Here is a 10967-nt window from a genome sequence, read left to right as displayed (position 1 = left end):
CCACAGCAAGACACAGTTTTTACTTGTGTTTGGGATGCATGTGAGTGATATCCTTCCAGCCATCAACTTGGTTGTCTATTAAATTGGAGGTAGTAGCATCCCTGGGGGCAGGTCCAACCACTGCTTTGCCTTTCTTGGACTTTCTTGCTGTCTTTTGCACCATTGGCGACTTGTTTTATGTATGCATCAACTTTATTTAAAGAGGGTAACGTTAAACGGTAAACTGACAAACCTGCGGCCCTCATTATTCAACAGTTAACAATTACAATATTAAAAATATACATAGAATAATCTGAAATTAAAGTAAATTAAAAATGCAACTAAAAATTTGTAAGTAGGAAGTAATCAAATAATAAAAATTGCAACAAAGAAAATTAAGAACATACATAAAAGTCAGTTGAGGCCTTTTTATGACTGCACATTTATGTGCAAATTCAATCTTCTTTAAAGAATTTGGTATTGTATTCCATGATCTTGCTGCCCTCATTTAATTTTATAAATAGTTCAACACTGTTTGCTTACCTGTCGGCATCAAGTTCGCTTCTGGAGACAAAAACGGTCTGCAAATTCCCAGTGGAGCACGCAGACCATATAGTGGAGACATACAGCATTGTTTGCTTAATCTTTCTCAGCACGGCAATTTGTTGGCAGAGCTTATTACAGAGTTTGTCGATATGGTCATCAAAAGAGAGTTTGTGATCAATTGTGACACCTATAAGAGTTTTTGTGAGCTCTCTTGTTTAAGTTCAGTGGCATTTGCTTGTCATTCATTCTTTTCTCAATCCATTTACTGGTAGCGAGCATTGCTTTCGTCTTCGTTTTATTGAGAATCACTTTGTTGTTATTTGACCATTTCTGCGATTTCTATCCAAATCTGATTGGGGAACATCACTGGTAGCCTGAGGTGCTACTCAGTAATCAGTGGAATAACTAATCGTAGTATCATCAGCAGATTTGTCTGCTACGGTGCTCTGTAGTGCCAAGGAAAGGTCATTTATGAATACAAGAAACAGTACCGGAACCAGGATGCTACCCTGTGGTACACCCAGTTATAATAAATAAATAAATAAAGTGTCTTTATTGTTCAAAAGATAAAATTACATATCTTATGTTACATTTAAATATAACAATGTTAATGGGCTAAAGTATGCCTGTAAATTAGATTAGTATATACATAGAAACAAATACAAAAATCGAACACAGAAAGTACACTTTTTACAAAGCTACATTATACTTAAAGACAATTCTATTAAAGAATGTATTCTTAAAATGGTCCGTGTGAATGGCGGGCATTGCCGGAGATTTATTCCTTAAGTTGTATCTAGTAATCTTAGTCTCAGGGAAATTAGTTATATCCCTTGTACTAGAATGAGATCCATCAACATTTACATATTGATTACCACCTCTTGTGTAATCAGTAAATAATGGCAAAAAATCCTTTCCAATGCCTATCAGCTCAAGCTTTGATAACAGCAAGTTATGGTCGATGACGTCAAATGCCTTTTTGTAATCAACAAAGACAAGACCAGTACTTTGTCAGTGTTGAGATCAAACAGAATCTGATCCATAAGCTGTATTAGTGCTGTTTCAGTAGAAAAATCTCTCCTAAAACCAGACTGGAAATTGTGAAGTAAAGCGTTGTCCCTCAGAAACTTACACAAGTAATCACAGGCATGCCTCTCTAATAGTTTTGACATAATTGGTTGGTTGGTCATTGGCTTCTGCTTGTTGGTAAGCTACCTGGTCTGAACTGCCCTGTTCTTTGTGTTTATGCTTTGTGTGAAATTTAATGCCTAAACATTTTTGATCTCTGAAATGGCCACCAAAGCAACTGGGCCAAGTTTATGACAGTTTTGTTTACACGCTGGCTTGTTGTTAGGCAACTGCAGATGCCCAAGGGATAGAAAGAAAGAGATATTCATGACCAAAGCAGGGTCACAGTTCTCTTAGCGATTCTCATGCGAGCTACATATGATGTGAATTCTGACAAGAAAATAAGTCTCGCTAACTCATTGGCTTTACAGCTAGCTGTTGCTTTGCGAGAAAAAATAATGCTAATAACAGAATTAGTAATAATCATGGTTCATTGGTAACTTCTCTACAGTGTAGCTCTACATTTACCAATATTTATTCAAACCATGCATCAAAAACTATACAATATACTATATGCTAGACACTATACTATACTCAATACTAGCCCAGATAAATAATCAAGGAGGAAACTTCTGACTTGCAAATTTGACAGATTAACATACTGAAATCTTGGGGCCTTAGCTTTATTAAGACAGTAGAAAGGGCTTTGCTTCCCTACTAAAAATGTTATAGTGGCCTGATCTCAGGAAGCATTTGTTATTTGCAGGATTTCTACTTGAATACCACTGGTTGGTGCACAATTAAGTTCAAATACTCAGGCCAAAAGAGGCTGTTAAGAGTTCTGAGTGCTAATTGAAGTAAGCCCAACTGTCTTTGCTATTGCATTGATAATCAATCAAGAGACAACATATTATACAGAAGTTTATCTCCCTGTTACTAAACTGGTGGCTGCCTGGTTTCTTGAGATATTCTGGGAGGACATGATAAATTATGTTGTTGTTTTTCACCAGCTTCGATATCACAGGTGACTGGACAATGGTTTTGCAAAGCTTGGGTTTGAGCTTTCTGAGTATTGCTAAAAGTAGCAAAGCATAATTAGGCAGTTGCCTTTACTTTGTCCTCCTACTTCAGGTGCTGATGAAGGTGGAGACCAAGGAGCTTGGGCTTGGCCTGTTGATGTGCTAGACTTAGACACTTTTGTTTGTTCTGCACATGGTAGTACATGTATGTGTAGGAGATTCGTTTTGGGTTATTTGAAACTACAGTGTATGTGATCAATGAAAGTTTTACTGGTTAGCGTGACCCTTGTTGGTTTTTGTAGGTGTTGGCTCTGATTAAACGTACTTCGCAAAACCATACTGCATATCTTTATATACAATGTTAGCAGCACTACAGATGTAGAACGAAAAAATATTAAACTTTAAGCTAAAACAGCTGTTTCACCAAATGCCTCTTCACCAAATGTCTCATGTCATGAACAGTTGTTGATGTACTGTAGATTCCCTGCTGTAACATTCTTAATTTTATGCATGTTGCTGTGCTCAGGGCACAAATTCTAGGTTTCTGTAAGTTGCTTGGTGCTTCGTTTGTATGCCCAACAATAGTAGACATGTAAACAATTTGTTTATCCTTCTCTGACCTGAGTTGGTTCTGCTGGTAACATTACGCCTGCCATCTTGCCCACTTTTTTAGCTTGCCCCTATAGTGGCAATCTGTGGATATGGAGGGCAATTCAGCATCTCTGTTGATAGAAACCAGATATATGTTTGTGCCCACTCCCTTAGACAAAGTGGTATTTTTGAAATGTGTGTTAAGCAATGCTAACAAATAAGCCAAACACTGTTCGCTATAGACATTTTTTCCTAGTGGAAGACTTATGATTATTTTCCTTGACTGGAACAATTTTTGTCAAAAAAATTTCGAAAGATAAAGGTGCAAAACAGTTAAGATTAATAATGATGATAATAAATAAAATTGTAACATTGATAATAGCTGGTATGAATCCATGTGCAACAGACAAAAAATTATATCAGGTTTATATTGATATTGTGTTACTTTTACCATTGAAATTTATGGCTAAAAGCATTCGTTGAGCTCCAAAACAGCCGCTAAAACACACCGTCCAAGTTTGTTGCTGCAAAGATCCAGTGTAATTTATCATCCAGCCCTTGAGATTGTTTTTGCCAAGAGGTCATTGTCTGGAAGAGGCATAGTTTGATTAGATTGAGAAGCTGTTGAGTTATCTTGAGGTGCTGAGGTAGAATTGCTGCTGAAACTCAAGGATGTAGTATCAACAGGCAAAGGCATGGTTGATGGGCTGTTGTTGTCTCCTCATTAAAACCTAATTTTGCATGCTTCAAAAAAAAATGCTGATGCATAGGCTAAAACGCTGTTGCTTAAAATGTAAAGGAAGAAGAGAACAGCCAGAAGAGACGCTAAAACAATAGCTTTAAACCCCCTCCATGCTAACCCAGCCACCAAAAAGCCTCGCAGGAAAAATGAAAACTCAGTGATTCTGGTTGTGTCAAAGCAACATCGTTCCATGTGAGCCTACCCTATTTAACTTGACCTCACACCAGCAGAGACCCCTAAGCTTGTGGTGGATAACTTTGTCAAATCTTTCATTGAACTAAAATAATACAATACAAGAGGTTACAGATTGTAATGATAATGCTGCAAGAAGTTGCTGAAATTCATTTTATAAAATATTTATGGGGTCAATTTCCATCATTTTAGGAATTACATTAGAACTTTGTAATATTGTGAAGTGAAAAATGCAAATATTTTGAATAGTAGCTAAATCAAAATAATAGGCTGAGATATAGTCTTCTTGCTGTAAATGGTTAATAACATGTCTCTTAGCAATGTGTGATAATGTCTGCGAATAAGTAAAAAAATTACAACATAAATAATAATCTAGGTAATGTTGATGTTGTGATGCATATTATTAATAGAGTCATACTGAATGTTTACATATGTACAGAACCGTATAGTAATAATAATATTTAAATATAAGTAAACGTAAGGAAATTAGGAAAGGATAACCTAGCCATAGATAACCTAGCCTAGCCTGTTTGTGGTTAAAAGTAATCTGATATATCTACTTTGAAGCGTTGGTCTAACATGGTGAGTCGCTCGCAACGTTGTCATATCCGTTTTTTTTCTTAAATGTGGTATTTTGTTAACGATTCTATTCTTGAATGCATCATGGTTCCAACAAATTTTCGCTTAGGAATATAGGAGTGACTCTTTCTGAAGAGTAGTAGATATAAACTACTTTAATATAAACAAGCGACATTGCTCTTTCCTCAATGCAATCGCCCTAAAAAAACGAACAATTCACATGGCAGACCAGTCTCTTGTGTCTCTGTGACATCAACTTTTGTCTTTGTAAAGCTAACTGTGCTGAATGTAGTAGAGCCCATGCTCTTGTGTACTTTGCTTCACCTTTTGAGCTCTAAAATGTTTGAGCTGACAGGAAGTGCAGCCCATCAGAACAAGATGGAATGATCATTCCTTGTCCCCCTTAGTTAGCTGTGGGAAATAGAAAGATTTAAATTTCTTGCTGTTGACATCATTACGTCCTGTCAGTGTTTCTGCTATTCTTCTTTCTCACGTGTACTGATAATCTTTAATGTTATCTTCAAGTGCACTGATCATTCATTCACAGTGTTCAAGTTTTATCTTATTTCTCTAAGGCACTTCACAGTAACACAGATGTAATGATTTTGCAGTATGGCACTCCTGTAGGCATGCAGGGTATCAGTTTAAAAGCTAACACTTCAGTGTATTTGTATCCATGTTCAAATTGTTTTGTAGTGTACCACGGGGAATCTGAATGCTGTATTAGCTGAATTGAGTTATTCACCTGTGTTCCTGAGTCTTGCAGAGTCACTTTGGAAGGGATTTGAATTAGATTAAAGAGCATCTTACCAGTATCATCTCAGGATATCGCCCTTGTCTTTATCACCAACCAATCTTGTCTGCAAATGTGTTCCTTTGGGGAGTAAGATTTTAAATTCATTGTACCTTACAAAATAAGAGTGTTTGAATTATTTACATGTAGTTCTTACTTGGGGCAGGAATCATTTGAACTGTCCTAATAACATCTCTCCACACACCCTGATTGAGCATTGCATCTCTTATTTCTTTGGTGTTGTCCAGTCCAGTGTTGGCCCTGATGTCTTGTCTTTTCTTCTTGGTCTACCTTGGTTTATGTGAGCTTGTTAGGGTTTCCAAAACAACACTTTGGAAGCAGTCTCTTCATTGTGATGAGCACAATGGCCAGCTAATCTTAATCTTCTCCTGTGGGTTGTAAAGCTCTTGGTTCATAATATGTTGTTGCCAGTGCACATTCAGGGCCATTCATAGCATTCTGGTGTAGAATCCATTGACACTTTTCTCCAGGTTTTTGGAGGGAGAGTATAGAGTGATACGTGGCAAGACCCAACAGGTTGGTGCTAATCTGTGATAGCAGGCATGTGAAAAGGACCACTTATAACTTTAACACCAGGCTGAATTTCCTAACCATCAACCCGCAAGTGTGATGGTGAAACAGCCATCAATGATGTACCAAGGGTGAGGTAAACAGAAACAAAGTTAAGTCCACGGTTTAGTTTGGAGCTTGTAAATGAATACCAGGTGATGGGGCTCCTGTGAGCAAACAAGTTACTCCAGCATGGGTGTTGTCCCTTTGGTATAAGCCACCTCTGATTGGACTGTCAAGGAAGCAGGCATGCAAGACATGCTGGGATGACGAAAGAGGATACTGGGATCACCATGATCCACCAAGGCTTGTGTAGAGTGCAAATGGTTTTCTCCAAATAGGATAGGCCAGGACAGACGTGGAACTACAAGCATCTGAAAGGTTGTTTCTCTATCATTTCTCCACTGTATGGGAATTTCCATAGTGCCAACAGACTTTAACTGAGACTTTGCATCCCAACAGTAACTGTAACACGTGTTTCAAGTGACTGGTACTTAACGTGTGGACATTTGGAAGCAACGTAATCAGCATGAGAGCGACTGACAAGAGAAACTGAGCAACAACTTTCAAGAGGTAGTGGACGTTTCTCCCCAGCAGAGACAACAGGTGTCCAAAGGATGTGACGTTCTTTGAGTTTTCCGGCAGTGTTTGTAACAGCTGGTAGGCCAAACACAACATTTTCTTTATTTTCGGTGGTTGTTTTCTCAGCAGCTGGTTCGTTTGAGGTTGGTAGGCCTGTGGCTAAGGACTACATTCGCTGTTCCGTATGACGAATAGCTTTACAAGCCCATTTTTGACATTCTGAGCATTTGTGAAGCTGGCCAGCTGAACACTTGTTATTAGATTGCTCACAAGTTGCTGAGAGGAACTTATTAAAATTTCTGCAGACCTCAGGCGATTTCTTTTTTGGTGCTGCTGAACGTTGTGGGCATTCATGAGCTTTGTGTTGATTATTTCCGCAAATCCAACACTAACTTTGCTTATTTTTGCTAACAAATTGACGTGAAGATGAAAACAAGGTGGTTGGCTGAGGAACTCCATTAAAAACTGTAGATGGCGATGGGGAATCAGTTGTTAAGGGCAAAGAAGACCTATTACTTGCAGCAGCAATTAGTGAATGTTCGATGCGATGAGCGGCTTCGACAGCTTTATCAAGTTGTGTCACCTGATAAGCTTGCAAAACGAGGTGTTGGGTAAGATGCGGTTGTAACTTGGAAATAAACTGAGAAGTAACATACGTGGGACAAGATTTTGTCAGGCTTTCGCCCAGTTTATCAAGTTGATGAATAGTGTTCTTGTATTTGAATGCAAATTCGTCCACGGTCTCAGAGGGATCTTGTTTCATAGCACTTAATTCAGCTGCCAATCGGCGACATTTTGCATCCGGAGGTTCCTGGCATTCATCCCATAAACTTGAGATAAAAGAGTTCAATTGCTCCTCGGTGGTTTTATCAGAAAACCCTTCCGAGCCACGGCAGAAAGATAACACTGAACGCGGCCACTCACCGACAACCTGTTGTTCCAGGAGCGCCAGGCGAATTTTGGGGGGAAGGTGAGATGTTTGCTCTTGGAAACGCTCCTAAAATTCGGCAGTATCATCTTGCGCGGTTTTATGTTGGCGAAAGGTTGGTAGTTGTAAGGTCGGCAATTGTAAGGTGGACAGGTGTTGATTGTTAGAACCAGAAGTAGTATCGGCGGAGTTCGCGTGAGATGTTGAAGCTGTAGTGTGAGCTTGCAGCAGGGCACATTGTTGGATGGTGTTAACTAAACCTATGACAACTTCCCTGAGGCCGGCAGCGACGCCTTGAAGTTCTTCAATAGTAGCAGGCATTTGTACTTGAAATGGATTCTCCACCACTTTTGTAGAAGGAATTGATGAGTAGAACTGAGAAGACAACACTTTAATCACTACGAGACAGACTAATCTATTCTGGTACAGAAGCTACGCATGTGTGATTCCCAGGAGCAGTTCAGACTGGTTTTTAGTATTCTCTACTTCTTATATGACAGCATAAACTGTCCCACTACAAATAAGCAATAAAAGGCAGCCTCTGTCCTTTACATTTTGGAGGGTCTGGATGGGGTTAACTTACAAATGGCCAAAATGTTAACAGGCAACTGACATTTACCCCCCCCCTCCCTCCCCCATCCAGACCCTCATTTTGGACCACTCAGATGCAATATTCAATGGTGCCGACAACAAAAACTACAAAGGATAGCCTTCCACATGGGGGTGGGGGAAGGGAGTGCAGATAAAAAAATGTCCCAATCCAACTGTCTTCGTACATTGTATGTATGTTTCTTGTTTTAAACAAACGAGTCAACGTTAACTTGAACTTCCCAAAATGCCCCTTCCTTTGTTCTTTTTTCACTTGTGATTGTGTCAGCCAATGTCTTGTGACAGTGAACAAGCATGCAGCTGTTTAACTGATTTTGCTTCATCGTGTTCCTAAGGTATGTTTGGAGGCATCTCAGAGCGGGAAAACTTCGCTCCGAAGTAGAGACTCATTTTTTTTTAAATGGACTGGGATGAGTTGGTCACACCTACAGAAAAATTAAATACAGAAAATAGTGCCCGCCTATGGGAACTGATCACTAAAAAGAGGGATGTCATCTTCAAAGTTGATCAGTGACTTTTTCAGCTTAAACTCTGCTTCCTTGTAAACGTGTAAACATACGCTCAGCTCTCAGATTTATCTTTTTTTCCAATGCCTTCCATGAAAAGCACACTCTTTTATACAATCAGTAGTGGAATGAGTGCAAACAAGTCTGCAAATTCTACAAGGTCCATTTCTGTCAAGGATGAAGAAAGGTGTTTTTAGTTCAGTGAGTTTAAGACGGAATCTACCAGGAAATTGAGTAATTTTAATTCTCATGGCAGTCCGAGAAAATGAATGTCATATTTCACAAGAATTGTGAAAACACAGGTAAATCTCTGAAAATTTCATGTGAAAGATGAAATTTTGTGAAATTTGACATCTCAGGTAGCTGGCTTTGCATACCTAGCAGGTTGTACTTGAACTTGGCTCACTCAGATAACAGCTCTTCTTTCAGTGCGACCTTGTCCTCCCTGTCTTGATAGAAGAAGTCTCTCAGCAAGTCAACATCTGCTATGCCATACTGTTTACAGCCAACTCGGTTTTTCTTGGGAACAGCAGTTGGGTCAAACACCCTAAAAGCAGTTAAGACTTTTATGGTTTCCCTCAAATCTATTTTCGATGTTTTCTTTTCATGCATCTACATATTAAATGGTCAAATTCTTAAGCTGTTCTTCCATGTGAGGAGATATGATTGGTAGTTTGTATCTCTGAAGTCTCCCATTCTTGGACAAATCTTCCTTCAATCTTGCCAAGTGCTCACGCTGTTGACCAACTTCATCAAGATGATCAGCAGTGTACTCTATCGCTGGAGCAATGGATGCTAAACAAACTTCCCCTTGTGGGAAAGTTTTGCTCAGGTGGCCAAGAATAGGGAGTACTTCTTGCAGCAAGTATACTGTGCCAAGAAACTTTAAGTTGCTTGTTTGCTGTAGTAATTGCATCTCCATACTCAGGAAGTGTTTAGAGCAATGATTCATAATCCTCGTAAACTCCTATTGCTTTTTCCGTTGATAACCACTTACTTCTGCATGCCTTCTTTCTTAGCTTTTTCTTTCCTCTGTTGCTAACACTAAGCTGTTTGACAGCCAAGACAGCTTTTGCATAAGCAGTACTTTTTTTAGCAGAGTTGTCAAAGAAAGACCACACCTGGAGGAGAACTTTCTGTATTTACTTGATGTAGGAAATCGTTTCATTGGCATCGCCACATGCCAGTGCCAAACGATGGCAGATGCAGTGCGCATTCATTAAGGTCTTGCTACCAGCTCGCAATCTGGAAGCCACACCATTTCTTTTTCCTGTCATTACTGAAGCTCTATCAGAGGAAAAACTTGCAAGCTTCCTTTTATCGATCCCTGCATCTTCTACTTGTGCAACGAGAGCATCTGATGTTGTTTTAGCATCTACTGAGCTTGAATTCTCCAACAGACTGCTTGAGGCTAGGAATGCAGTCTTTTCTTTGCCAGTTTCGGGATGGACAAACTTCACAAATGTTACAAGCTGCTCTTTGTTAGAAACATCACAAACTTCATCTGTCAGGAGTCCAAAGCACCTGGCTCTTGATATATCATCTAATAACTGTGAGTTCAAAACACTGCCAATGAGAAGAAACATTTCTCTGATTGAACCAGCTGAACGATGCTTGAAATACTTAATGTCCTCAAGCCCTAGTTGCTGAAGAACTGCCAGAAGACTCGTGAACTTCTTGTTTGGGATCTCCTCCTTGGCAATCCGGTACATAGCCAGCAAGGTTTTATAGTAAACTTCGTCTCTAGTATCTTGAATTTTTCTCACTTCTTCGTGTCGAAACTCTGTTGACAAGCTCTGCTGTAACAGCAGCTGCATGTTGTTGAGAATTTGCATGATCGTCGACTGCTTTTCGTTTGAACCTAACTGCTGGCTCTAGGCTATACTTCTTGCTTTTGTTTTGGTAATTTGATGTGCCATGTTTTCTGCACAATAAACAGAACATTCCCTGCCCCTCTTCGTGTATGAGCCAGTCCACACCAGTACTACTGGAGTAGGTAAGGTTATCGTCCATCATCCAGGGATGTTGAAAACCATCAACAGACTCCTTATTCAGACGACTGACCTCCTGGGAACTAAGGGTGTGAGGTGTTCGATTTTTGCATTTGTGGTAACTGTGTATAGCATGTGTCAGCCAAATCAAATGCTGTTGTCAAAAACTTTAACTCTTGTTCTGCAGTCCATAGTTGAAAGGACTTGTCCTTGCTTGGATCTTTACTTTGTTGAGCCTGGGGAGCTTGTGTAGTACTGGAACAAGCATTTAC

The 10967-nt window shown here is 39.4% G+C and overlaps 1 pseudogene; it reads right to left on the bottom strand.

The window, feature by feature from the left end:
* Window positions 1–7049: 7049 nt before the first annotated feature.
* Window positions 7050–10717, bottom strand: LOC140934243 (uncharacterized; annotated as a pseudogene).
* Between the last annotated feature and the right edge of the window lie 250 nt (window positions 10718–10967).

This window comes from Porites lutea, chromosome 4 (assembly GCF_958299795.1).
Source record: "Porites lutea chromosome 4, jaPorLute2.1, whole genome shotgun sequence".
NCBI classification, from domain to species: Eukaryota; Metazoa; Cnidaria; class Anthozoa; order Scleractinia; family Poritidae; genus Porites; species Porites lutea.
Note: the sequence above shows the minus strand (reverse complement) of the source record. Positions and strands in the feature narration are given on the sequence as shown.